Here is a 27,780-nt window from a genome sequence, read left to right on the forward strand (position 1 = left end):
GGGTTAAGGTATGAGCAGGCATAAGCTACAGACAATGAACACAATTTTATCGATGGCAATTTGAACGCACAGAAATAACTTCACAAGATCCTGAGGGCCATTGTCGTGTCATTCATCCGCCGCCATCACCTCATGTTTCAGCATGATAACGCACTGCTCCATGTCGCAATGATCTGTACACAATTCCTGCAAGCTGAAAATGTCCCAGTTCTCCCATGGCCTGCATACTCACCAGGCATGTCACCCATTGAGCATGTTTGGGATGCTCTGAATCAATGTATATGACAGTGTGTTCCAGTTATCGCCAATATCCAGCAAGTTCACACAGCCATTGAAGAGGAATGGGACAACATTCTACAGGCCACAATCAAAAGCCTGATCAACTCTATGCGAAGTAGATGTGTCGAGATGCGTGAGGCAAATGGTGGTCACACCAGATACTGACTGGTTTTCTAATCCGTGCCCATACCTTTTTTTAAGGTAGCTGTGATCAACAGATGCTTACCTGTATTCCCAGTCATGTGAATTCTGTATGTTTGGGCCAAATGAATTTATTTCAATTTACTGATTTTCTTATATGAACTATAACTCAGTAGTTTGTATTTATGTTATTTATTAGGTTTAACCAAAAGTTGAAATTAAGTTGAGTGTTGAAAGAAATAAGTTGCAACTTGAAATATACATTTGTTAATAATCAAATATAACAGTTGGCATTGAATCATATATTTGGTTCAATTGAGAAAATGTACACTGCATAACCAAAAGTATGTGGACACCTGCTTGTCGAAAATCTCATTACAAAATCATGGGCATTAATATGGAGTTGGTCCCCCCTTTGCTGCTATAACAGCCTCCACTCATCTGAGATGGCTTTCCACTAGATGTTGGAACATTGCTGCGGGGACTTGCTTCCATTCAGCCACAAGAGCATTAGTGAGGTCGGGGACAGATGTTTAGACGATTAGGCCTGGCTCGCAGTCGGCATTCCAATTCATCACAAAGGTGTTTGATGTGGTGGAGGTCAGGGCTCTGTGCAGGCCAGTCAAGTTCTTCCACACCGATCTTGACAAACCTTTGTGCACGAGGGCATTGTCATGCTGAAACAGGAAAGGGCTTTCCCCAAACTGTTACCACAAAGTTGGAAGGACAGAATCATCTAGAATGTTATTGTATGCTGTAGCGTTAAGATTTCCCTTCACTAGAACTAAGGGGCCTAGCCCGAACCATGAAAAACAGCCCTAGACCATTATTCCTCCTCCACCAAACTTTACAGTTGGCACTATGCATTGGGGCAGGTAGCGTTCTCCTGTCATCCTCAAACCCAGATGGTCGGACTGGCAGATGGTGAAGCGTGATTCATCACTCCAGAGAACGCGTTTCCACTGCTCCAGAGTCCAATGGCGGTGAGCTTTACACCATTTCAGCCGACGCTTGGTATTGCGCATGGTTATCTTAGGCTTGTGTGCGGCTAGCCGAATCAACAAATTTTAAGGGGTGTCCACATACTTTTGTGTGTATATATATATAAATACATACATACACACACGCACACAAAAGTATGTGGACACCCCTTAAAATTAGTTGATTCGGCTATTTTAGCCACACCCATTGCAGACAGGTCCTCGGTTGCAACACTCACTACCGAGTTCCAAACTGCTTCTGGATGCAATGTCAGCACAAGAACTGTTCGTCGGGAGCTTCATGACATGGGTTTCCATGGCCGAGCAGCCGCACACAAGCCTAAGATAACCATGCGCAATACCAAGCGTATATAGTGTATTTACTTGTAAGCAGTTGAATGTTTTTACAGGGCAGGTGCATCAAAAATGTAAATACCAACATAATGTTCCTAACTACAGAGTCAACAGGTAAAATGGAAATGTAATTTTATGCAGGAGTCTGGAACCTTTGTTCTAGCAGAACTTTCTCTATTTTCCGCCAGAATGTCCTGGAGCATTGTTTTCCTACAGTATGCCCTGTCCAGCTGGTGGACCTATATTACAGAGATACAGACCATTGCTCAATATGGAGGCATTTCATGCAGCATCAACTCCCTTCTAATGGAAGTTGTGGACTGAAGCCATGTCAGATAAATGCTGCCCCAAACAATTATGGAGACGCCACAGCCTTTTGTCACTACAACCAGGAATTTAGAGGTGACCATTTGGACCAGAGGTCTTTAGTGCACTGAGTTACTAGCACATAGACACACACACATACACACACAACCACAAACAAATGCAAACATTAGTGTGCATACACAAGGTACCAACTGGGCACAGACGTCATTTCAATGTCCATTTTTGGTTTACATTTGGTTGAGCTATAAACTAATGTGAATTAAAAGCGAAATCGACAAATGTCACCATGTCATTGTTTTAAGATACAAGTTGGGTGAAAAAATGATAACATTTCCTTACGTTGATGACTCCCAATAGTTTTCCACATTGATTCAACGTCATCACTTATATTTTTGGGGGTGAAATGACGTCAAAACAACATTGATTCAACAAGTTTTTGTCCAGTCGGTATACTCAATTCAAATAAAATGTTATTGGTCACATATGGTGATCAGATGTTAATGCGAGTGTAGCGAAATGCTTGTGCTTCTAGTTCCGACAGTGCAGTAACATCTAACAAGTAATCTAACAAATTCACAACGACTACCTTATACACACAAATGTAAAGGGATGACTAAGAATATGCACATATAAATATATGAATGAGCAATAATCCTGCAACATAGGCAAGATGCAGTAGATGGTATAGAATACAGTATATACACATATGAGATGAGTAATGTAGGATATTGAGACATTATTAAAGTAGCGTTATTTAAAGTGACTAGTGATACCTTTATTGAATCCATTTATTAAATGTGTAAAAGTTGCCAGAGATTTGAGTCTGTATGTAGGCAGCAGCCACTCTATGTTAGTGATGGCTGTTTAACAGTCTGATAGCCTTGAGATAGAAGCTGTTTTTCAGTCTCTCTTTCATCTGTAAAAGTTTGTGAGTGTTTTAGGTGACAAGCCACATTTTTTCAACCTCCTGTTGTGCCTTCTTCACCACGCTGTGTAAACCGAGGAACTTAAAACTTCCACCTTCTCCACTACTGTCCCAATGATGTGGATGGGGGATGCTCCCTCTGCTGTTTCCTGAAGTCCACGATCATCTCCTCTGTTTTGTTGACGTTGAGTGAGAGGTTATTTTCACGACACCACACTCCGAGGGCCCTCACCTCCTCCCTGTAGGCCGTCTCGTCATTGTTGGTAATCAAGCCTACCACTGTAGTGTCATCTGCAAACTTGATGATTGACTTGGAGGCGTGCATGGCCACTCAGTCATGGGTGAACAAGGAGTACAGGAGACAGCTGAGAACGCACCCTTGTGAGGCCCCAGTGTTGAGGATCAGCGGGGTGGAGATGATGTTGCCTGCCCTCACCACATGGGGGCCCGACAGAAAGTCCAGGACCCAGTTGCCCAGGGCGGGTCGAGACCCAGGGTCTCGAGCTTAATGACGAGTTTGAAGGGTGCTATGGTGTTAAATGATGAGCTGTAGTCAATGAACAGCCTTCTTACATAGGTATTCCTCTTGTCCAGATGGGATAGGGCAGTGTGCAGTGTGATGGTGATTGCGTTGTCTGTGGACATATTGGGGCGGTAAGCAAATTGGAGTTGGTCTAGGGTATCAGGTAGGGAGGAGGTCATATGATCCTTGACTAGTCTCTCAAAGCACTTCATGATGACAGAAGTGAGTGCTATTGGGCGATAGTCATTTAGTTCAGTTACTTTAGCTTTATTGGGATCAGGAATAATGGTGGCCATCTTGAAGCATGTGGGCACAGCAGACTGGGATAGGGATTGATTGAATATGTCCGTAAACACACCAGCCAACTGGTCTGCGCATGCTCTGAGGTCTGCACCAACTGGTCTGCGGATGCTTCGTCTCAGCTCAGTCTCTCTTCTTCTTCCAAGTAGCTCAGTTCAGCTAACTTTGCACTAGGGTTGGGGGAAAAAGCTTCCCTGAAATGATTTGTTAATCAAAATGACAAATTCAAATTTAAATACATGAGTAGCAGCCACATATCCGGGTTCATATCTACAACACACAATTCAAACTGAACAGTTGAATCCCTATCATTGCGAGGGTTAACTCGTTTAAAGGTTTTACTCACGTTGTTCACGGTGAAGGAGAGCCCACAGGCTTTGATAGCGGGCTGTGTCAGTGGCACTGTATTGTCCTCAAAGCAAGCAAAGAAGTTGTTTAATTTGTCTGGGAGCAAGACGTCAATGTACGCGACGGGGCTGGTTTTCTTTTTGTAATCCGTGACCCTGCCACATATGTCTTGTGTTTGAGCCATTAAATTGCGACTCTACTGTCTCTATACTGACGCTTTGCTTGTTTGATTGCCTTGCGGAGGGAATAGCTACATTGTTTATATTTGGTCATGTTTCCAGTCGCCTTGCCATGATTAAAAACGGTGGTTCGCGCTTTCAGTTTTGCGCGAATGCTGCCAAAAAAAACACGGTTTCTGGTTAGGGAAGGTTTTAATAGTCAGTGGGTACAACATCACTGATGCACTTGCTAATAAACTCACTCACCGAGTCAGCATATACGTCAATGTTGTTGTCTGCGGCTACCCGGAACATATTCCAAGCCACGTGATCGAAGCAATCTTGAAGCGTGGAATCCGATTGGTCAGACCAGTGTTGGACAGACCTGAGCATGGGCGTTTCCTGTTTTAGTTTCTGTCTATAGGCTGGGAGCATCAAAATGGAGTCATGTTCAGATTTGCCGAAGGGAGGGTGGGAGAGGGCTTTGTATGCATAACGGAATTTAGAGTAGCAATGGTCCAGAATGCTACCAGCTCGTGTCGCGCCTTCGATATGCTGATAGAATTTAGGAAACCTCGTTCTCAGATTAACTGTGTTAAAATCCCCAGCTACAATAAATGCAACCTCAGGATATATGGTTTCCAGTTTACATAGAGACAGGTGAAGTTCTTTCAGAGCCGTCGAGGTGTCTGCTTGGGGTGGGGGGATATACACGGCTGTGACTATAATCAAAGAGAATTCTCTTGGTAGATAATGCGGTCAGCATTTGATTGTAAAGAATTCTAGGTAACGTGAATAAAAGTACTTGAGTTCCTGAATGTTGTTATGATTACACCTTGAGTCATTAATCATAAGGCATACAACCCCGCCCTTCTTCTTACCAGAGAGATGTTTGTTTCTGTCGGCGCGATGCGTGAAGAAACCGGGTGGCTGTACCGTCTCTGACAGCATGTCCCGAGTGAGCCATGTTTTCGTGAAACAGAGAATGTTACAATATCTGTTGTCTCTCTGGAAGGCAACTCGTACCCTAATTTCGTCCACCTTGTTGTCTAGAGATTGGCCATTGGCGAGTAATATGCTCGGAAGTGGTGGATGGTCTGCTCGCCTTCTAAGTCTGACCAGTAAGCTTCTCCGTCTGCCTCTCCTGTGGCGACCGTGTTGTTTTGGGTCGGCCTCTGGGATAAGATCCCATGTCCAGGGTGGAGGTCCGAACAAGGGATCCGCTTCAGGAAAGTCGTATTCCTGGTCTTAATGTTGGTAAGTTGATGTCGCTTTCATATCCAATAGTTCTTCCCGGCTGTATGTAATAACACATGAGATTTTCTGGGCTAACAATGTAAGAAATTATACATTAAAAACAAATTACTGCATAGTTTCCTAATGACCTGAAGTGAGGCGACATTTTGTCTTCCGCAGCACATAAGCATGTAGATGCAGACACACATGTACACTGCAACACAGTGGATACCTTGTCAGGGGTATAAAGCTTGGGTTCTTTGCATCACTGGAGCTGACAATGGCTGTTGTCAGGCATCTTATTCACGCAAAGCTTCCATAATCACACGAGTGCAAAGAACCCAGAGCCCAAATTGCGCTTTTTCAACTGTTTTCTGTACAAAATGTCTGTAGCTAGTTTCTCCTCTCACCTATTAAAGGTATATGTACAGGTACAGGTATACAAACAGTGGGAAGTTTTATCAGCAGCCTTGAAGAAGGCCGGTGTTCTCTGCTTCAATAAAGCCATGAAATGGTTCTCTGGAACAGCTGCGTGGGGAGATAAAACTTCTGAAGTCAGGTAGCTAAGGTAGTTGGGTAATAGGATTGCCTAAAGCTGGAGATGTTGACACGAGCAGCAGGGATGATAATCTCACTCAAGAGCTCCCTGTATTGCTCCTGGCCCCCTCTTCAAATTGACAGACATTATTGGTATGTGTCCCCCCACAACACATTGGAGAACTCAATCCAAAAGTCACTCGATGTCTAAATGGTTGATGAGAGCGGAAAAGCATCAGCTCTGAATTGGTGTCGATGAGGCTCCTTTAGCAAGCTGACGTGGCTCCCTTGGGGACAAGGGTTATAATAGGAGGAACACCTAGGTTAAGAGTCAGCACACACCTCGCGGTAAAGTGTAAATTGGCTTTAAGAGTGTAAGCAGAATATTTGAATATTCATAGAATGTATAGATTGCTTTGTCAGACATTGCACAATAGTTGGATTTCAAGAGAGACATGAAATGAGTTACAGTGCCTATCCACTGGACACAAACTGGTTAAGTTCCTCGACGTACACATCACGGACAAAAAGACAGTGTGATGAAGAAGGCGCAACAGCGCCTCTTCAACTTCAGGAGGTTGAAGAAATTTGGCGTGTCACCTAAAACCTTCACAAATTTTTACAGATGCACAATTGAGACCATCCTGTCGGGCTGTATCACCGCCTGGTACAGCAACTGCACCGCCCACAACCGCAAGGCTCTCCAGAGGGTAGTGTGGTCTGCACAACGTATAACCGGGGGCAAACTACCTGTGCTCTAGGACACCTACAGCACCCGATGTCACAGGAAGGCCAAAAAGATCAAAGACAACAACCACCCGAGCCACTGCCTGTTCACCCCGCTACCATCCAGAAGGCGAGGTCAGTACACGTGCATCAAAGCTAGGACCGAGAGACTGGAAAAGCTTCTATCTCAAGGCCATCAGACTGTTAAACAGCCATCACTAACATAGAGACGCTGCTGCCTACATACAAACTTGAAATCATTGGCCACTGTAATAAATGGATCACAAGTCACTTTAATAATGTTTACATATCTTGCATCACATATGTATATACTGTATTTTATACCATCTATTGCATCTTGCCTATGCCGCTCTGTCATTGCTCCTCCATATATTTATATGTATATGTTCGTCTTCCATTCCTTTACTTAGATTTGTGTGTATTAGGTAGTTGTTGTGGAATTGTTAGATTACATGTTAGATATTGCTGCACTGACGGAACTAGAAGCACAAGCATTTCACTACACTCACAATAACATCTGCTAACCATGTGTATGTGACCAATAAAATTTCACTTGATCTAACTACAGCTATCCATTTGTCTCTCGTCCAGGGTTTTAACCAAGCCCAGCCCTGCTTCGCTTTGACATTTGTCACTGACTCCTACCAATGTGCTATCGTGAGAATAATTATTGAGAAATCTCTTAAAAACAAAATAGATTCACTGTTCCTATCAAAAGTCATTCCAAAGGGTAGGTTTAACAGAGAAAATGAAATGTAACCATACTTTATCAATCATATATCATCAATGATACTATGTAGGCCTATATAGCATCAACAGCAATTGTTTCAATTCAATGCAGGGTTCAACAATAATTTGACAATACATACAGTGGCTTGCGAAAGTATTCACCCTCCTCGGCATTTTTTGTTGCCTTACAACCTGGAATTAATATGGATGTTGTGGGGGTTTGGGGGGTTTGATTTACACAACATGCCTATCACTTTGAAGATGCAAAATATTTGTATTGTGAAACAAACAAGAAATAAGACAAAAAAAAACAGAAAACTTGAGCGTGCATAACTATTCACCCCCCCCCCAAAAAAAAAATTGTCAAGCAATTACAGCTGCAAGTCTCTTGGGGTATGTCTCTATAAGCTTGGCACATCTAGCCACTGGGATTTTTGCCCATTCTTCAAGGCAAAACTGCTCCAGCTCCTTCAAGTTGGATGGGTTCCGTAGGTGTACAGCAATCTTTAAGTCATACCACAGATTCTCAATTGGATTTAGGTCTGGGCTTTGACTAGGCCATTCCAAGACATTTAAATGTTTCCCCTTAAACCACTCGAGTGTTGCTTTATCAGTATGCTTAGGGTCATTCTCCTGCTGGAAGGTGAACCTCCGTCCCAGTCTCAAATCTCTGGAAAACTGAAACAGGTTTCCCTCAAGAATTTCCCTGTATTTAGCACCAGCCATCATTCCTTCAATTCTGACCAGTTTCCCAGTCCCTGCCGATGAAAAACATCCCCACAGCATGATGCTGCCACCACCATGCTTCACTGTGGGGATGATGTTCTGTGTGATGAGAGGTGTTGGGTTTGCGCCAGACATAGCATTTTCCTTGATGGCCAAAAAGCTACATTTTATTCTCATCTGACCAGAGTACCTTCTTACATATGTTTGGGGAGTCTCCCACATGCATTTTGGAGAACACCAAATGCCACTCTTCCGTAAAGCCCAGCTCTGTGGAGTGTACGGCTTAAAGTGGTCCTATGGACAGATACTCCAATCTCTGCTGTGGAGCTTTGCAGCTCCTTCGCAGCTCCTTCAGGGTTATCTTTGGTGTCTTTGTTGCCTCTATGATTAATGCCCTCCTTGCCTGGTCTGTGAGTTTTGGTGGGTGGCCCTCTCTTGGCAGGTTTGTTGTGGTGACATATTTTTTCCATTTTGTAATAATGGATTTAATGGTGCTCCGTGGGATGTTCAAAGTTTTGGATATTTTTTTTAAACCCTGATCTGTACTTCTCCTCAACTTTGTCCCTGACCTGTTTGGAGAGCTCCTTGGTCTTCAAGGTGCCACTTGCTTGGTGGTGCCCCTCGCTTAGTGGTGTTGCAGACTCTGGGGCCTTTCAGAACAGGTGTATATATACTGAGATCATGTGACAGATCCTGTGACACTTAGATTGCACACAGGTGGACTTTATTTAACTAATTATGTGATGTCTGAAGGTAATTGGTTGCACCAGATCTTATTTAGGGGCTTCATAGCAAAGGGTGAGGAATACATATGCATGCACCACAATTTTTTAGAATTTTTTAACAAGTAATTTTTTTTATTTAACTTCACGAATTTGGACTATTTTGTGTATGTCCATTACATGAAATCCAAATAAAAATCCATTTAAATTACAGGTTGTAATGCAACAAAATAGTAAAAACACCAAGGGGGATGAATACTTTTGCAAGGCACTGTATAGGCCTAGAAGTTTCAAACTTAACTTGAAATCTTAATAATTAATATGTTGGAGTCACGTCTCCATCTCAACCAAAAATCAAAGTTAAAGAATCGGAGTACATCAAGTCATAGTTCATTTAAAGTGCATTTAAAGTTTGATTTAATTTAGTCCTATTCTTAAACTTAGAAAACGTAGAAATTAATAATTTATATTCTGGATTTGTGTCTCAACCCCTCAAAAATCTAAAAATATAACTAAATCAAATCAAACTTTAATTTCAATTTAAATAAAGTTTGATTTAGTCCTATTCTTTAACTTCAATGTTTGGTTGAGATGGTGACGTGAATCCAACATATCCGTCAATAATTTATAGACCAATGGGAATTAAAGCCAGAATATACAGCTCCAAAATATACATCTCCTTCAAATGTTGATATTTGGTTGAGTTGAAAAACAAGTACAATTTAGTATAACTTCTGTCAAACAGTAAATAGCCTAAAGTTATGTCTATCTTACAAACTAATATAACAGTATTTATTCAACCTTAAAATGAGTAACACATCCATGGCCACATTTTGAGGTTACTGTAACTATAAACGTCTTCTTATGTAATCATGTTCAAGATAGCATGCAAAGGTCGCAGGTCTGTGGAGATCTTCACAATTGCTATAATAGTCTGTGCAGAATCTCGAACAGCATTGATCACTTACACTATGTACTTTTATTATAATTTCAACTGCAATCCAGGTCGTCTGGTCATTAGATGAAGAACAGTGATAACACATTCAATTGTATAAATTCAAAATATCTGACATTGTATAACCATTTTAACTTTGTTATGCTTTTAAATGGATGAAAACGCAGTGATAAAACATTTAGATGAAAACTAAACCAAAAATCAGACATTGTTTTTCCATTGGAATTTGGTTGTGCTTTTAGATGGTTGAAAGCATGGTGACAACACATTGGGAATTCAACAAACTTCTAGATGTATTTTTGAGTGGGTGAATAAAGGTTGAAATCTCATTGATCAATGTCTCAACGAAATACTACCAACATTTCCACGATGAAATTTTGTTGTGTGTCCAATGTTAGACAAGGGCCATCAAATCACATCCAAACAACAATCTCCTCAAAAAATCTCAGCCCTCTCTCATCTAAAGCATCTTGCCGGAAACTGAAGAGCGTAGAGTGGTTTACAATTCACATAATCTTGTCTGAATGAAATAGAAAGCAGACCCAGATCAGAAAACAGAGCCATGCAGAAAATGGAAACCATGCAGAAACAGATCAAGGGAGACAGGAGTAAACAACTGAAACACAATTATTTGTCCCTGAGCGGCTTTGACCGCACCATAACAAGACAATGTCTTCCTGTTACACTGACTGTCGAGCAGGGAGAGAGGTGAGGGGTGAAAAGGTCCACACAGTGCAAGTGTAAGATAATAAACATGGTATTTCCTTCTTTTATTCTACCTTCATTCTGACCCTCCAGACAAGTTGGCACATTATGTGAATAACAGTAGTATTGTTTATTAAATACATTAAAAAAATCACTAGTTACCAATGAACACTTAATTAACATCTGAAGAGCATTATATTAACATCTTTTTCCATCTTGTCTAATTTACTTTAAGTAAGCATTTTTGATGTTTTTTAAACAGTATGGGGTTTTGTTTTTTTTACTATTTTCTACATTGTACAATAATAGTGAAGATATTAAAACCATTAAATTACACATATGGAATCATGTAGTAACCCAAAAAGTATTAAAGAAATCTAAATATATTTTATATTCTTCAAAGTACATTTTTACATTTACATTTTAGTCATTTAGCAGACGCTCTTATCCAGAGCGACTTACAAATTGGTGCATTCACCTATAATATCCAGTGGAACAACCACTTTACAATAGTGCATCTAAATCTTTTAAGGGGGGGGTTAGAAGGATTACTTTATCCTATCCCAGGTATTCCTTGAAGAGGTGGGGTTTCAGGTGTCTCCGGAAGGTGGTGATTGACTCCGCTGTCCTGGCGTCGTGAGGGAGCTTGTTCCACCATTGGGGTGCCAGAGCAGCGAACAGTTTTGACTGGGCTGAGCGGGAACTGTGCTTCCTCAGAGGTAGGGAGGCGAGCAGGCCAGAGGTGGATGAACGGAGTGCCCTTGTTTGGGTGTAGGGCCTGATCAGAGCCTGAAGGTATGGAGGTGCCGTTCCCCTCACAGCTCCGTAGGCAAGCACCATGGTCTTGTAGCGGATGCGAGCTTCGACTGGAAGCCAGTGGAGAGAGCGGAGGAGCGGGGTGACGTGAGAGAACTTGGGAAGGTTGAACACCAGACGGGCTGCGGCGTTCTGGATGAGTTGTAGGGGTTTAATGGCACAGGCAGGGAGCCCAGCCAACAGCGAGTTGCAATAATCCAGACGGGAGATGACAAGTGCCTGGATTAGGACCTGCGCCGCTTCCTGTGTGAGGCAGGGTCGTACTCTGCGAATGTTGTAGAGCATGAACCTACAGGATCGGGTCACCGCCTTGATGTTGGTGGAGAACGACAGGGTGTTGTCCAGGGTCACGCCAAGGCTCTTAGCACTCTGGGAGGAGGACACAAGGGAGTTGTCAACCGTGATGGCGAGATCATGGAACGGGCAGTCCTTCCCCGGGAGGAAGAGCAGCTCCGTCTTGCCGAGGTTCAGCTTGAGGTGGTGATCCGTCATCCACACTGATATGTCTGCCAGACATACAGAGATGCGATTCGCCACCTGGTTGTCAGAAGGGGGAAAGGAGAAGATTAATTGTGTGTCATCTGCATAGCAATGATATGAGAGACCATGTGAGGATATGACAGAGCCAAGTGACTTGGTGTATAGCGAGAATAGGAGTGGGCCAAGAACTGAGCCCTGGGGGACACCAGTGGTGAGAGCACGTGGTGCGGAGACAGATTCTCGCCACGCCACCTGGTAGGAGCGACCTGTCAGGTAGGACGCAATCCAAGCGTGCGCGGTGCCGGAGATGCCCAGCTCGGAGAGGGTGGAGAGGAGGATCTGATGGTTCACGGTATACAAGGCAGCAGATAGGTCTAGAAGGATGAGAGCAGAGGAGAGAGAGTTAGCTTTAGCAGTGCGGAGAGCCTCCGTGACACAGAGAAGAGCAGTCTCAGTTGAATGCCCAGTCTTGAAACCTGACTGATTAGGATCAAGAAGGTCATTCTGAGAGAGATAGCAAGAGAGCTGGCCAAGGACGGCGCGTTCAAGAGTTTTGGAGAGAAAGGAAAGAAGGGATACTGGTCTGTAGTTGTTGACATCGGAGGGATCGAGTGTAGGTTTTTTCAGAAGGGGTGCAACTCTCGCTCTCTTGAAGACGGAAGGGACGTAGCCAGCGGTCAAGGATGCGTTGATGAGCGAGGTGAGGTAGGGGAGAAGGTCTCCGGAAATGGTCTGGAGAAGAGAGGAGGGGATAGGGTCAAGTGGGCAGGTTGTTGGGCGGCCGGCCGTCACAAGACGCGAGATTTCATCTGGAGAGAGAGGGGAGAAAGAGGTCAAAGCACAGGGTAGGGCAGTGTGAGCAGGACCAGCAGTGTCGTTTGACTTAGCAAACGAGGATCGGATGTCGTCAACTTTCTTTTCAAAATGGTTGACGAAGTCATCCGCAGAGAGGGAGGAGGGGGGAGGGGGAGGAGGATTCAGGAGGGAGGAGAAGGTAGCAAAGAGCTTCCTAGGGTTAGAGGCAGATGCTTGGAGTTTAGAGTGGTAGAAAGTGGCTTTAGCAGCAGAGACAGAAGAGGAAAATGTAGAGAGGAGGGAGTGAAAGGATGCCAGGTCCGCAGGGAGGCGAGTTTTCCTCCATTTCCGCTCGGCTGCCCGGAGCCCTGTTCTGTGAGCTCGCAGTGAGTCGTCGAGCCACGGAGCAGGAGGGGAGGACCGAGCCGGCCTGGAGGATAGGGGACAGAGGAAATCAAAGGATGCAGAGAGGGAGGAGAGGAGGATTGAGGAGGCAGAATCAGGAGATAGGTTGGAGAAGGTTTGAGCAGAGGGAAGAGATGATAGGATGGAAGAGGAGAGAGTAGCGGGAGAGAGAGAGCGAAGGTTGGGACGGCGCAATACCATCCGAGTAGGGGGAGAGTGAGAAGTGTTGGATGAGAGCGAGAGGGAAAAGGATACAAGGTAGTGGTCGGAGACTTGGAGGGGAGTTGCAATGAGATTAGTGGAAGAACAGCATCTAGTAAAGATGAGGTCAAGCGTATTGCCTGCCTTGTGAGTAGGGGGGGAAGGTGAGAGGGTGAGGTCGAAAGAGGAGAGGAGTGGAAAGAAGGAGGCAGAGAGGAATGAGTCGAAGGTAGACGTGGGGAGGTTAAAGTCACCCAGAACTGTGAGAGGTGAGCCATCCTCAGGAAAGGAACTTATCAAGGCGTCAAGCTCATTGATGAACTCTCCAAGGGAACCTGGAGGGCTAAATGATAAGGATGTTAAGCTTGAAAGGGCTGGTAACTGTGACAGCATGGAATTCAAATGAGGAGATAGACAGATGGGTCAGGGGAGAAAGAGAGAATGTCCACTTGGGAGAGATGAGGATTCCAGTGCCACCACCCCGCTGGCTCGATGCTCTAGGGGTATGCGAGAACACGTAGTCAGACGAGGAGAGAGCAGTAGGAGTAGCAGTGTTATCTGTGGTGATCCATGTTTCCGTCAGCGCCAGGAAGTCTAGCCTCTTGAGCATCTGATCCCGTTAGCGGGATCAAAATCCAGCGAAAAATCATATCGCCAATTAGCATAAAAAAAATATCATAATTTTTTACAAAAATAAAAATTTTTTTTTTTTTTTTTTTAGAGATACACCTCTCCTGAATCGACCCACGTCGTCCGATTTCAAAAAGGTTTTACAGGAAAAGCAAATCATTAGATTATATTAGATGAGTCCATCGTAAAAAGCAGCTTCATAGCCATTTTCCGACCAACCACTTCCATCACATATAATCAATAAACAGCTAAATGTAGCACTAACCTTTTACAAACTTCATCAGATGGCACCCCTAGGACATCATGTTATACAATGCATGCATTCTTTTGTTCAATAAAGGTCATATTTATATATAAAAACAGCATTTTACATCTCTGTCTGACGTTGACTACCTAATTTCCCCTCAAAAGCGTCCCGGTAAACAATGCTACGTTTCAATAAATTGCTATACTATAACGATTTTTTAAATGTATATTGTCAATCTAACATTTATAGATGAATATCTCTTGAGAACACCCGTCATACCAGATTTTAAATTAACTTTACTGGGTAATCACACTTTGCGATAAAAGGAGATGCGATACTCAGAAAATCAGCTAATATACAGTGCTCGGCGCCATCTTGGACGCAACAGTATGAACCATCTCATCTTCTATAATATTGTCAATAATCGCCTACCTTTAGTTGTCTTCATCAGAAAGCATCCCAGGTCCACAACAGATGTATTTTCGGTCAAAAAGTCCATACTTCACGTTCCATTAGCCTGATGTTGGTAGCGCGTCCTATGGCTCTCTCCAAGCGCAGCTCTGAAGTTCATAATGAAAGCAATCCTCGCGCATGTAGGTTCGTTCAAACATGTCAAACGTTGTATAAAATAAATCTTCGGGGCCTCTAACACCAAGAGAGCCAATAAGATTCGAGGGGGATGATGTCATGGCCTTTAAAACCGTTTCCAAAGGTGGGGGCAGACATGGCCGCCGGCGTCATAATGGTGATGGCCCATCCCCTGTGACCAATTTCAAACTCCTGTCATTCACTGAGTTTTGACTCTATAAGGCTCAAACCACTGTGAAAGGACTGGCGACATCTAGTGGAAGCAATAGGAAGTGCCAAAATATTCCTAAACCCCTGTGTTTTTCAATGGGATAGGTTTAAAGTCAATACAACACATCAGGTATCCACTTCCTGTCAGAAAATGTCTCAGGGTTTTGCCTGCCAAATGAGTTCTGTTATACTCACAGACACCATTCAAACAGTTTTAGAAACTTTAGAGTGTTTTCTATCCATATATAATAAGTATATGCATGCCCTATCTTCTGAGTTTGATTAGTAGGCCGTTGAAAATGGGAACGATTTTTTTTCAAAATGCGCTGTGGCGCCCCCTATCCTAGGGTATCCTCAAGAGGCTAGGGACTGGAGGGTAGCATAGGCTGAGATGAACTCAGCCTTGTTGGCCGCAGACCGGCAGTTCCAGAGGCTGCCGGAGACCTGGAACTCCACGTGGGTTGTGCGCGCTGGGACCAGCAGGTTAGAGTGGCAGCGGCCACGCGGTGTGGAGCGTTTGTATGGCCTGTGCAGAGGAGAGAGAACAGGGATAGGCAGACACATAGTAGACAAGCTACAGAAGAGGCTACGCTAATGCAAATGAGATTGGAGTGACAAGTGGACTACACGTCTCGAATGTTCAGGAAGTTAAGCTTACGTTGCAAAAATGTTATTGACTAAAATGATACAGTACTGCTGGCTGGTGGAGTAGGCTAGCTAGCAGTGGCTGCGTTGTTGACTTTGAACGTGTAGCTGGCTAGGTAACCTCGGTAGTTTCAGTACTACACCTTGTCATGATACAAAGCAACTTTGTAGCTAGCTAGCTAACATAACACTAATCAAGACGTTCCTTGTAGTGTATTTAGTTTCAACAATGCTGCTCGTCGGTAATAGTTGGCTAGTTGGCTAGGTTAGGAAAAATGGCGTCGCGGGGGACGGAAATAGCTGGCTAGCTAACCTCGATGGCTGGCTAGCTAACAATTATCAATTAACAATTATCAAGCTATGACAAAGACAACTAGGTAGCTAGCTAGGTAACACTGCACTAGTCAAATCGTTCCGTTGTAAAGTATTAGTAACTACAGCGCTGCTAGTCGGTAACGGTTGGCTAGCTGGCAGTGGGTTAATGATGACTAGGTGTGTTGAGTAAGTCTGGCGCCGCGTCGCGGCTGGCTAGCACACCTCGATAATACTCAAACTCAAACTACACAATTATCTTAGATACAGAGACAGCAAAGACAACTATGTAGCTGGCTAACTAACACTAACGCCACACTAATCAAGTCGTTGCGTTGTAATGTAATAGTTTCTGCGGTGCTGCTAGTCGGTAGAAGTTGGCTAGCTAACAGTGATGACTAGCTAGCTAGCAGCTAGCAGTGTTGACTACGTTAGGAGGACGAAGATAGCTAGCCTCGATAATTACTCAGTTACTCTAAACTACACAATTATCTTTGATACAAAGACGGCTATGTAGCTAGCTAAGAAGAATTGCTCAGATCAAACAAATCAAGCCGTTGTAATGTAGCGAAGTGTAATATTACCTGTGGAGCGAAGCGTGGTGCGACTGCTCGCTCCAAACCGGATTACAAAAGGAAACCCAGCCGAGCCCTCTCCCGCTAGAATGAACGGTTTGCATCTTCAGTAGCCATCCTTTGCCTTGATGACAGCTTTGCACACTCATGGCATTCTCTCAACCAGCTTCATGTGGTAGTCACCTGGAATGCATTTCAATTAACAGGTGTGCCTTGTTAAAAGTTAATTTGTGGAATTTCTTTCCTTCTTAGGGGTGGTATACAGAAGATAGCCCATATTATGGCAAGAACAGCTCAAATAAGCAAAGAGAAACACCAGTCAATCATTACTTTAAGATATGATGGTCAGTCAATACAGAACATTTCAAGAACTTTGAAAATTTCTTTAAGTGCAGTTGCAAAAACCATCAAGCGCAATGATGAAACTGGCTCTCATGAGGACTGCCACAGGAAAGGAAGACCCAGAGTTACCTCTGCTGCAGAGGATACATTTATTAGAGTTATCAACCTCAGAAATTGCAGCCCAAATAAAGCTTCAGAGAGTTCAAGTAACAGACACATCTCAACATCAACTGTTCAGAGGAGACTGTGTGAATCAGGCCTTCATGGTCGAATTGATGCAAAGAAACCACTACTAGAGGACACCAATAAGAAGAAGAGACTTACTTGGGCCAAGAAACACGAGCAATGGACATTAGACCGGTGGAAATCTGTCCTTTGGTCTGATGAGTCCAAATTTGTGATTTCTAACCGCAGTGTTTTTGTGAGATGCAGAGTAGGTGAACGGATGATCTCTGCATGTGTGGTTCCCATCGTGAAGCATGGAGGAGGAGGTGTGATGGTGCTTTTGCTGGTGACACTGTCGGTGATACTGTTTGTATAGAATTCAAGGCACACTTAACCAGCATGACTACCACAGCATTCTGCAGCGATACGACATCCCATCTGGTTTGCACTTATTGGGACTATCATTTGTTTTTCAACAGAACAATGACCCAACACACCTCCAGGCTGTGTAAGGGCTATTTGACCAAGAAGGAGAGTGATGAAGTGCTACATCAGATGACCTGGCCTCCACAGTCACCCGACCTCAACCAAATTGAGATGGTTTGGGATGAGTTGGACAGCAGAGTGAACTCCTTCAAGTCTGTTGGAAAAGCATTCCAGTTGAAACTGATTGAGAGTAGGTCAAGAGTGTACAAAGCTATCATCAAGGCAAAGGGTGGTTACTTTGAAGAAACTAAAATTAAAAGTATTTTTCGATTTTTTTAACACTTTTTTGGTTACTACATGATTTCATATGTGTTATTTCATTGTTTTGATGTCTTCACTATTATTCTACAATGTAGAAAATAGTAAAAATAAAAAAAACCTTTGAATGAGTAGATGTGTCCAAACTTTTGACTGGTACTATATGTATATTGTTACTGCAATGTTGAGAGAAGAGCTCGTAAGTAATCATTTTAAAATTGTACCATTTACAACCCACTGTATCCTGTGCATTTGAACTCTGATTTGATTAGATTTGTTTATTTATAGGAGAGCGACATACAGTCACATACAAAATGATTGGCACCCTTGATAAAGCTGAGCAAAAAATATTAACTATATTGTGTGCTCAAGAAAGGGGGAAATTATATTATTTTATATTAATACAATTACTCAGAGAAAAAGATTTTGTTTAAAAAGAAAAAATATATATTCTAAAAGATAGGCGTCAAAATTATTCGTACCCCTGTATTTAATACTTTGTGCACCCTCCCCTTGTGAGGATAACAGCCTTTTTCTACCGTGTTTTATGAGAATGAGGAACACATTGGGAAGGATCTTACGACCATTCCTTCATAAAGAATCTTTCCAGAGCCTTGATATCCTTTGGTATGCGCTTATGGATACCCCTTCTCAATTCAAACCACAGGTTTTCAATGGGGTTCAAGTTCGGAGACAGAGATTGCCATTGTAAAATGTTGATTTTGAGGTCAATTAACAATTTCTTTGTGTGCAAATGCATCCTTCTTTCGAGGCCAAACCCACCACTGGTGAGTTATTTTTTCATCTCATCTGACCACAGCACCCGGTTCCAATCCAAGTGCCAATGCCGTTAAGCATACTCAAAGTGTTTACATTCATTAGTTGCTTTCTTACGGACACCATTCCATTAAGCATGGAGGTATTTATGTAGTTGGTGCTGTATATTAACCAATATACATGGACAATTTTTTGTTGTTGTTAGTTTACAATCTTTGTTTAAAAAATGTTTTATCAATTACATACGTATTTGACTGAACATTAGCAAGCCAGCAGCAGATGAAAAAGAAAGTTAATTCTCTCCTCCCGGTTTAAACTTGCAGCTATCAGTCTAGCTGGCAAGATTTAGGATACTTACTAGCTCATACCAGTGACAAACTTAACTAGCTATGTTATCGACATATGGCAATACACAAACAAAATCGAGCTCACATATTTTGCCAGCTAGAAAGAAATAGCCACGAATTAATTCTAAAATGGAAGAAGAGGATAGCTAGCTAATGTTAGCAACTGGCTCTTCAACAAGAACAAACTGTGGCAACACTTATCTTAAAATCACAAAATCCATAATCCACCTTTCCAAAGGCATTTCTCCGAAATCTCCTCAGATCCACACTCGGCAGGCTGTATAGAAAACTCTCCTGGAGCCACAGAATGGCCAAATTACCGCAGCCCGCACAAACAGCTTGAAAACTTGCTCTATTCAATAACAGTGGCCTTCATCGCAGCCAAAACTACTATTCAGGCTTGTACTATCTATAGTATGACAGCATCAGTAGTTAGCTACCAACAGCTGGCAGATATGTTTACATTTGGTTAGTTTTATTAGTGTTATTTAGATGGAATACGTCAGCTAAATGCACTATAGCTAGCTAACGTTAGCATGGAGGTAGCTAGCGAGCTCTTTCACTTACTAAATTCACTTCTGTTCTCACGGTCTCTGCTGGTGCTGCTGGCTGTTTGAGATGCTTTAGAAGCCACGTTGATGGTAGGGACAGAATCCACTTGAAGAAGCAACTTCTTACTGAAGCTCTCTTTCCATTGTTGACAGCCGTGGAAATTCTCAGGGATGAAATGTGCCCCACAGATTAACGAGTAGATGCCCAATTTGCCCGACTCATTCTCACAAATTTATCACACTTTTTAAGAACTTTTTCATTCATCGTATGAAGCTGACATCGGGGCGTTGTGGGTTTTTTCCAAAGTTAGAGCTGATTTGGAGAAAACCTCAAACACAACTTTTAGAACAACATAATATTACAACAACTGATTTAAGAGTTTGTAATTTGGGAATAATTTCTTGGGGTGCTCTAAATTACTATCATATGCATTTCTGGCATTGAAAAATAAGTGCTACACTGCCTTTAAGGCCTGCAGTGTGAACAAGGCTTTGGTGACCCCAAGATGCAACCTGTAAGGTTCTGTAATTATCTTTGCCTCCCTAAACCACCTTCCTCACTGTGCACGGGGACAAGATACACTTGGGTCCTCTACCAGGCAAGTTTACCACTGTTCCAGTGGTTTTAAACGTTTTAATTGTTTCCCTAATAGTGGTATTTGGTTTCAGTTGTTTTTTTTGTACCCATTGCCTGATTTATGAAATTCAACAACCATTTGTCTCTTTTCATTTGTGATTTATTTGCCTTTATCCATGGTGATGGATTACAAATAGATTTCACATGCGCTTTACCTAATTTTTATACTCCAATGAAACAAGGAGCTATTAAAGGCAGCAATACATTTCCTTAAGCTTAAAATAAAAAATATTAATGCAGATAACATTTAGTTGGATTTTATTTATAAGATTCGTTAGGGATGCCAATCATTTTGGCATATATCTTTTCTAGATTTTTTTTTTTAACTTCTTAAACAAAATCTCTTTCTCTGAACAATTGTATTAGTATAAAATAACAATTTTCAACAACAAAAAATAGCATACAATATAGCTCGGTATATTATTTATTTTATTCAGTCTTTTTGCTCATCATTTAGATGTGACTGTACATAATAAAAATTGCTAAGACTTTAGCACTAGCTTGTGTTGGGATACTTCACCATTGAACTCACTCCAATTATTTAACTGAATATGTTTTTGTTGTAGCCCCAGGACAAACTCACCTGATTCAACGCATCCAGGGCTTGATGGTTAATTGACTAGTTGAATCCAGTGAGTTTGTCTGGGGTTACAACAAAAATGTGTGCTGTTCGGGGTACTTGAGGATTGGAGTTGAGAAACACTGGTCTACACTATACCTCCTCACCAGACTAGAGTCCATGACCATGATGAGGTGAAATCAGTGCTTCATTCGACTTTCTATAATAACACACAGTAAAAAGACTAATGAAAATTAAGTTTAACAGAGGGAAGCCCTCTAGGGCAGGGTTTCCCAAACTCGGTCCTGTGGCCCTCTCTTGGGTGCACGTTTTGGCTTTTGACCAAGCACTATACAGCTGACTCAAATGATCAAAGCTTGATGAGTTGGTAATTTGAATCAGCTGTGTAGTGCTTGGGCAAAAACCAAAACGTGTACTCGGGGGGGCCTCAGGACCGAGTTTGAGAAACCCTGCTCTAGGGCACTTCCAAGACGCTCTTACATTTTTTTTCCTTGGGTCCAGTCTTTGCCAATATCAAACAATGACCCACCAGTTCATAAAATACTAAAACCCAGCATTCATAAAACATGGTTTCCCAGGATAGCTCTTGGCGTACGTTCATATGTAATAATTCACATACTGTATATTTTATGACCTGACTGGTTAGGGGTTATATTAAAGGGATGTCAGCACTCTCAAATATTGGAGAATGGGAGTATGGTTGTCCATTTTTGGATCACTGAGGATTTATGAGGAGTGTAGTAATGGTTTTATTAGGCATCACTGACCACCAACAGCATGATACACAACATGTCTCATCAAAGCAGATGTAAGATTATAGGCACGGTGGACAGTTTTCATGCAGGGTTGGGAGGATTATAGGCACTGACACCTGTGCTGGAGATGACTCCTGAGAAATTGTCCCAGATTTCAATGAAATGTAGAACTTTGACAACAATAAGTTGATTTTAACAATTTCACATGCTCTCTCTCTCTCTCTCTCGCATACACACACACACACACACACACACACACACACACACACACACACACACACACACACACACACACACACACACACACACACACACACACACACTGATGTGAATTAGATTGTCCAATGTTACAGGCCCTATAAGGTAGCTGCAATGTATTTCCAATTACTGTATGTGGGTGGGAGAGAGAGCAGCCAAGAGAGGAGGGAGTGGTGTTGAGTGAGAGAAGAGGTACTTTGTATGGAACGCAGGGGCAGGTTATAAGGAAAATGGATAACCTGACAAGTTAATGGATCTCTACAGTTATCCGCTATGAATAAAGTAAGATTGCTTCATAAAAGTAGCCACAATTTATGATGGCTCTGAAGCGCTCCCGTAGCTCTTGGAGACAAAGGACACTCCAGTATTTACTACAGTTAATGTTATATTAAATGGTGTTGTAAAACCTGACCACAGGTACAATAAAGAGACGATCCAAAGAAAATTAGAATAGGCCCCTAGAGGAGCAGTCTATTACTGTATTCATATAGCCTACTTTCTAGTTGGATGTGAGGGGATTGTAATATACAATACAATCGGCCCACAGTATTTTGTGATGTCTCCATAAATATACTGCCATTTATCTATGGGATGGACAATGGTTGTGTCAGATAATATGGAAACATCTAACAGAGATGCTGTAGAGGCCTCAATCTCAACTCTGGACCTCGAAACCAGTTCTACTGCTTTTTTCCACTGTTCCCCTCTAATCAGGGACTGATTTAGCCCGGGACAGCCGGTGTATGCAAATCATTATCAGGTAGAACAGAAAACCAGCCGACTCTGGACCTCCTAGGGCACATGTGTCGCTCCACCCTTGTACTTGATCAATTAAGGTAACTAATTAGTAAAGAACTCCCCTCACCTGGTTTTCTAGGTCTTAATTAAAAGGAAAAAACAAAAACCCAGAGACACTAGGCCCTCCATGGAATGAGTTTGACACCCTTGTCCTAGGGTGTTGAATACCGCTGATATGGAGGTTGAAGCAACTAATCCAGCTATCTACACCTATGCATCTCTGCTAATAGGACAACATCCTCTCGTACAATAGTGAGACAGCTGGAGGTTGTTGCAGAGAGTGGTTGGGTACTTCCCATTACAATTAGCTATCATGTATGGTTGAGAAATCTTGTGTTGTCTCAATCTTGACTTAGCTACTGAACCACTAAAGGAAAACACTTACGCTCATAAAATGTTCCTCCTATCATGGGGTTGACAGCAGTGGTGGTTACCAGTGACACCAGTATGCTAGCTAACCCCAGTATGGACTCTTATCCTATCCACCCTATCTATAAAGGTGCTTAATAAAGTGGTGGACCCAGGTCCCTGTTACTTGCTCCTATTGTGATGATGATCAGTGGGTGGAGACCCGGGACGGATCCATGATCCCCAGGGGCCGTGATGAACCCTTGACTGTTAGCCATAGGTTGACTAGGAACTTGTTCTCTGATACTGTCCCCTCGCTACACAGTTACTGGTGCAAATCCAGGCAGTAGTCCCAGCTCAGCATGGTTAAGTCATCAAGTGTTTTGACAGAGATGGTTATTATTATAGAATGCTGTTGTGGTGGACAGTGGTTAGAAGAGAAAAGTGTGCTGGAATCGATATACATACAGAGATAAGTGGTGAGATGTTGGGGTCAACACAGACAGGAGGTAGCACATCATACTTTATGGTTGTGTCAGTATGGCAGAAAGATAGAAGAGTGGTCACTGTACGTATGGCCAGGGGAGCTCTGGTTCAATACCCACGTGGGGATAATGAGATGTACAGTATTTACGTGCCAACTTGGATCTGAAAGCTTAATGCGTCAGGTATTATTAAAGGGCCTCACACTGTTTTTTTTCTTCTAAACAGCACTCTATTGCAAAATTACACTTTGTGTACTTAATGACTGGTTATAATGTGGAAATGACAAGGTCAATCAGTGAAAACTATGACCATTCCTCTACTCTTTTAAAGCCAAACCAATAAAATATAAAGTTGCTGATGGAGTCACCATAGAGAAGGGAATAGGGCATAATTGCATTTGAATTGCAGATCTAGTGGCTAATCCAGAACTCCTAGGTTTAGTAACAAAGTTAGCATGCGGTAGTGCATTGTAAGCCCAGAACAAAAACAGGGACAACAATATGTCTGTATACCCCTGACACTAAACTATTAGGACCGCAGAGTCTTTGTTTTCCAAGACCGCCTGGCTCGCAGTCAGCGTTCCAATTCATCCCAAAGGTGTTCAATAGTGTTGAGGTCAGGGCTCTGTGCAGGCCAGTCAAGTTCTACCACACTATATGGACTTCGCTTTCTGCATGGGGAATTGTCATGCTGAAACTGGAAAGGGCCTTCCCCAAACTTGGAAGCACAGAATCACCTAAAGTGTCATTGTATGCGGTAGTATTAAGATTTCCCTTCACTGGAACTAAGGGGCCTAGCCTGAACCATGAAAACAGCCCCAGACCAGTATTCCTCCTCCACCAAACTTAGCAGTTGGCACTATGCATTGGGGCAGGTAGCATTCTCCTGGCATCCGCCAAACCCAGATTCGTCCGTCGGACTGCCAGATGGTGAAGCATGATTCATCACTCCAGAGAACGCGTTTCCACTGCTCCAGAGTCCAATGGCGGCGAGCTTTACACCACTTCAGCCGACGCTTGGCATTGCATATGGTGATCTTAGGCTTGTGTACAGCTGTTCGGCCATGGAAACCCATTTCATGAAGCTCCGGACGAACAATTATTGTGCCGACGTTGCTTCCAGAGGCAGTTTGGAACTCGGTAGTGAATGTTACAACCGAGGACAGACGACTTTTACGGGTTATGCGCTACAGCACTCTGTGGTCCTGTTCTGTGAGCATTTGTGGCCTACCACTTCACACCTGAGCCGTTGTTGCTCGTAGATGTTTCCACATCGCAATAACAGCAGGGGTAAGAGGCATTGTTGTTCCCTCTTCATGACTGTGTTGGTGTGTCTGGACCATGATAGATCCTTAGTGATGTGGACACAAAGGAACTTGAAGATCTCGATCCTTCTCCATAATAGCCTTTGCACATTCATCTGTCAAGTACCTTACGATCTGTTATCATGGAGGAAAAAAAGATGAGGAAAGGCAATTTAACTCTTCTGGGACACATCATATGTCTGTTAAACACAGTCAAATATGTTTCAGTCACCACTGTTACATCTATGGAACAAGGCAGTTTGGAACAAAAGTGCATTTAATCATCTGCATAGACAGGCTTTCACAGAAGAAGGAGAGTGTTGTGCCATAGTCACTCAGCGGGCATTGATGTGCAAATCATCCCTTCCAACTTGCCTTTGCTTGAATGCATTGGGAGTCTGCTTTCTATTAAATAAATTGCTAAATAAATATATAAAGTGGATGAATTCAGAGAGAGCTTCCATCGAGGGACTAAGATGTTATGGTCCAATATGTCCCTTATTCCTTTCAAAGTGTTTTACAATGGGCCAGGGAGACTTGGCTTCAAAAGAACAGCCACTCTCCACTGAACTGCTCTCCTGACTCTCTTGGATGTTAGTTTTCGTGCCAGGTCCTGAGAGGTAGGTACAAAGCCTAAAGTAAAAACCAAAGCAAAGAGTTGCTGTTAACATCGCTCAATGTTTTATTCATAGTCGGCACTTACTTTCATAGATAAGGGGTGTCATTGTTATTGTGCCCGGCAAAAGTTGGCGGAGGTAGTTTTTTTTTGTGGACAACTTTATATTTCGTTTTGTCATTATAATTTTTTTGAGGGGGGGTTACAGGTACAAAACTAAATGTAAAAGAATGCATACAAAGATAACCTCAATCCATTTCCCCCATCAGTCCCCATCCACTCCCCCAACCCTCTGCATCCGGTCCCCCCACCCGGAAACCATGCCCGATGAAAGTATGCTCCGACCCCTTCCCATCCCACCAGCAACTGAGGTTGCCCATCAGTCCCCCTCCCACCCATCCATCCCCCAAGTTTTTCTGGGTAAGACTCTAAGAGCTTTGCACACATGGATTGTACAATATTTGCACATTATTCTTTTTTAAATTCTTCAAGATCTGTCAAGTTGGTTGTTGATCATTGCTAGGCAGCCATTTTCAAGTCTTGCCATGGATTTAAGTCGATTTAAGTCAAAACTGTAACTAGGTCAACATTCAGTGTTGTCTTGGTATGCAACTCCAGTGTATATTTGGCCTTGTGTTTTAGGTTATTGTCCTGCTGAAAGGTGAATTTGTCTCCCAGTGTCTGTTTGAAAGCAGACTGAACCAGGTTTTTCTCGAGGATTTTGCCTGTGCTTAGCTCTATTGCGTTTATTTCTATCCTAAAGAAAACGCCCTAGTCCTTGCCAACAAGCATAACCATAACATGATGCAGCCACCACCATGCTTGAAAAAATTAAGAGTGGTACTAAGTGATGTGTTGTATTTGCCCCAAACATAACACTTTGTATTCAGGACATGAAGTTAATTTCTTTTACACTTTTGTTGCTGTTGTACCTTATTGCAAACAGGATGCATGTGTTGGAATATTTTTATTCTGTACAGGCTTTCTTTTCACTCTGTCATTTAGGTTAGTATTGTGGAGTAACTAAAATGTTGTTGATCAATCCAATTTTCCCCTATCACAGCCTTTAAACTCTAACTGTTTTAATGTCACCATTGGCCTCATGGTAAAATCCCTGAGAAATGTCCTTCCTCTCCTGCAACTGAGTTAAGAAGGATGCCTGTATCTTTGTAGTGACTGGGTGTATTGATTCACCATCCAAAGAGTAATTAATATCTTCACCATGCTCAAAGGGATTCTCTTTTATGTTTACCTACCTACCAATAGGTGCCCTTCTTTGAGAGCCATTGGAAAACCCTCCTGGTCTTTGTGATTGAATATCTGTTTGAAATTCACTGTTCGGCTGATGGACCTTTCAGATAATTGTTCTGAATGTGTGGGGTACAGAGATGAGTTGTCATAAAAAAATAATGTTTAACCTGTTATGGCTAGGGGGCAGTATTTTCACGGCTGGATAAAAAACGTACCCGATTTAATCTGGTTACTACTCCTGCCCAGTAACTAGAATATGCATATAATTATTGGCTTTGGATAGAAAACACTCCAAAGTTTCTAAAACTGTTTGAATAGTGTCTGTGAGTATAACAGAACTCAAATGGCAGGTCAAAACCTGAGAGATTCCTTTACAGGAAGTGGCCTGTCTGACCATTTCTTGAACTTCTTTGCCATCTCTATCTTTTACAAAGGATCTCTGCTCTAACGTGACACTTCCTACGTCTTCCATGGGCGCTCAGAGCCCGGGAAAAAACAGAATGTCGTCATCCCAGCCCCAGGCTGAAACACATTATCGCCTTTCTCAAGTGGCCGATCAAGGGACTGTGGGCTTAGGCGCGTGCCCTGGCCGCCCCCGTCTTTGTGATTTTTCCTCTGTTTGCCGAAAAGGAGATTCCCGGTCGGAATATTATCGCTTTTTTACGAGATAAATTGCATAAAAATTTATTTTAAACAGCGGTTGACATGCTTCGAAGTACGGTAATGGAATATTTAGAATTTTTTTGTCACGAATTGCGCCATGTGCGCGACCCTGATTTACCATTTCGGATAGTGTCTGGGACGCACGAACAAAACGCCACTATTCGGATATAACGATGGATTATTTTGGACCAAACCAACATTTGTTCTTGAAGTAGCAGTCCTGGGAGTGCATTCTGACGAAGACAACAAAAGGTAATCAAACTTTTATAATAGTAAATCTGATTTTGGTGAAGGCTAAACTTGCCGGGTGTCTAAATAGCTAGCCCGTGATGGCTGGGCTATGTACTTAGAATATTGCAAAATGTCCTTTCACCAAAAAGCTATTTTAAAATCGGACATATTGAGTGCATAGAGGAGTTCTGTATCTATAATTCTTCAAATTGTTATGCTTTTTGTGAACGTTTATCGTGAGTAATTTTGTAAATTGTTAGCAAATTCCCCAGAAGTTTGCGGGGGTATGCTAGTTCTGAACGTCACATGCTAATGTAAAAAGCTGTTTTTTG

This window comes from Salmo salar, chromosome ssa01, assembly GCF_905237065.1.
Source record: "Salmo salar chromosome ssa01, Ssal_v3.1, whole genome shotgun sequence".
NCBI classification, from domain to species: Eukaryota; Metazoa; Chordata; class Actinopteri; order Salmoniformes; family Salmonidae; genus Salmo; species Salmo salar.